This window comes from Tiliqua scincoides, chromosome 1 (assembly GCF_035046505.1).
Source record: "Tiliqua scincoides isolate rTilSci1 chromosome 1, rTilSci1.hap2, whole genome shotgun sequence".
NCBI lineage: Eukaryota > Metazoa > Chordata > Lepidosauria > Squamata > Scincidae > Tiliqua > Tiliqua scincoides.
Window position 1 is genome coordinate 245,387,905 of NC_089821.1, and position 2,655 is coordinate 245,390,559.

Genomic DNA, 2,655 nt, shown 5'->3' on the forward strand with positions numbered 1-2,655 from the left:
GGATGGCAGAAGCATTCAAATGTCACTGAGAAAATTGTGAGGGGAAGAGCCGAGTTGGCTCAGTGGTGCAGCTAATGATTGTGTAGCCTGATGCAAGCTCAAGATGATGCCCCGGAAGTGATGTCACAATTGGAAGTGATGTCATATACAGGCTTTTTAAAAAGTGAAAATTGGGGGAAACCTGCTCCCTCCCCCCAGAAGCTTGCCACCCACTTACTCTGCCATCTCCCCCCAGCCAGTGGCACAGCTAAGGCATCTGTCTGCTACCTAGGGTCAAAGAAGATTTTGTAGCCCCCCCCCAATGACAAAATCAAATTTAATTAAGTAAATAAATAAAAGTGTGCCCCTTTATTGGTTAGAGACACTGTGCTGGGATGAAGAAGGACAGTTATTCTCCACCTGCTAAATATAAGAGGAGCACCACTTGAAAAAGTGCCTCTTTACCCAGTTAGCAGGGGTAACTATATTATGATACATGGAAATGAGAACCAATTCATATTAACGCCTTATTGGTTCCATGCTGTATCATAACAACATCTCATTGGCTCTCAGAACAATCAGTCTCATAGGTCGGTTTTGTGTTAAAGAAATCCACTTTTTGTTCCATAAAGCAGTTTTCATTTTCTGGTTAATTAGCCACAACTTTTGAAAGAATACAGATATTCAAATGAGGTTTGTTTCATTGCATTCTGTATTAAATTACCTTTCCAATGATATATAACATGATGGTATTATTTGTACATACCAATTGTTTTAACAATTTTGGCCACTAGTGTCAAGCTCAGCTTGTTGCCCCCTGAGAGCTTGTTGCCTGGTACAACTGCTACCCCCTGCACCGCCTTAGCTATGCCACTGAGTTGGCTAGTTCCAATACTCTTTAACAAAAAGAAAGGCATGAGGGGAGAGAGAGAGAGAGAGAGAGAGAGAGAGAGAGATTTACCTCAATAAAGATGAGTTACAGTGACAACAAAATAACACTACAGTATTACTGCTATCCCACATTTCCTCCAAGGATATCAGAGTTGTGTACATTGTCTTGGTCTCAGCTTTATCTTCATACCAACCCTGTGAGGTAAGTTGGACTGAGAAAGAATAGCATGTCTGGGGGCCCAATCCTATCCAACTTTCCAGCACTGATGCAGCCTCATCGCAGCCCCGAAGGAAGGGAATGAAGGTTCTCTTACCTTTAGGAGACCACTGTGACTGCCCCAGCATCTCAGGATGCAGCACACTCACCATTGACATGGCTGCATCAGTGCCAGAATGTTGGCTAGGATTGGGTGCTAAGGCTGCAATCCTATCCACACTTACCTGGGAGTAAGTCCCATTTGCTATAATAGGACTTACTTTTGAGTAGACACACATAGAATTGGGCTGTAAGATTTGTGGCTGAACCAAAATTTGAACCTGATTCGAAACTGGATCTCTCCTGGCAATGTCCAGTGCTCTAGACACTATACCATACTGGCATATATGATTCGAGTGCCATTTTGAAGTAAATGGCAAAGGGAATGGCAACTGCCATTTGAAAATTTAAGGCATTTTTTTTTTGCAGGACATTGATAAAACTCATAGTAGGTTAAATTGTGTCAACTGTGAATGAACCTCCGCTGCAGGTCATGAAATGTAAGAGTAGAATTCGAACAAGGACAGAGGCAAGACCTGTAGGATGCAACAGAGTGGGGAAGACGGCACCACCATTTTTCTTGTACTGTATAAGTTGTCATAACACTTGCAAGCACCCAATGAAGTTGTGTAAGTGGGGCAGAGTCTGCATTTGTCTGCATACCTACATTCATTTGCTGTGAACATTGTGTGGTCTGAACATTGTGCTCCATGGCGACAACCATTTGTGTAATGCTTCAGCATGCACAAAAGGTATTAGTGAAACTGCATGTGCCTGTCTTCCAAGCATTGTATGGAACAGCAAACCATCCCAGCATGGCGCCTGAACCTTTCTCACTAGTCATGCGAATACATGCCAGCTCATTTCAGACCACTGTCTGCCAGCGCAGCAGTAATGGAGCTACCATAGGCCTAGGCAACCATACTGAAGGTGAGGTGCATGGTTCCAGATCTTATGGCATGCTCAGTCTCTGACAGGATAGGGCAGTGTTATAGTTGCAAAGAAAGGCATTACTGTTATGAAGTTATTCCACTGAAAATTTTGTTCCCCTCAGGAATAAGGAGCTCTACATGTGTTCCTGGAATTTTCAGTGCCTAGAAAAGGCACTAGAATCAAGATATCTTTCCTTCATTTCAATCATCCCAGAACCAGGTATTTCAGCAAGATCTACTCAGTAGTAGAGACCTCTCAATCCCAGCTTGTGATACAACTTTGTGGTACTTTCTTTGACCCTGCACATGCTTGATCTCATCTGATCTCGGAAGCTAAGCAGGGTCAGGCCTGGTTAGTACTTGGATGGGAGACCGCCTGGGAATACCGGGTGCTGTAGGCTTATACCATAGTCTTTCGAGACTGAAGGTTGCCAACCATGCTAAGCTTCTTGACTCTACTGACAGGCAGTAGATAACCAGGAATCACACAGGGGTCTTTCCTATCCCTACCTAGAGATGCTTAGGACCGAACCTGGACCATTCTACTTATTACAAAGCCTTGTTCTACCACTGAGCTGCCACAAAAGTATAAACATT

General features: G+C 43.6%; 1 pseudogene; it reads left to right on the top strand.

Annotated features, from left to right (window-relative positions):
• Window positions 1–2,336: 2,336 nt before the first annotated feature.
• LOC136637512 (5S ribosomal RNA) lies at window positions 2,337–2,459 on the top strand (annotated as a pseudogene).
• The last annotated feature ends 196 nt before the right edge of the window (window positions 2,460–2,655 follow it).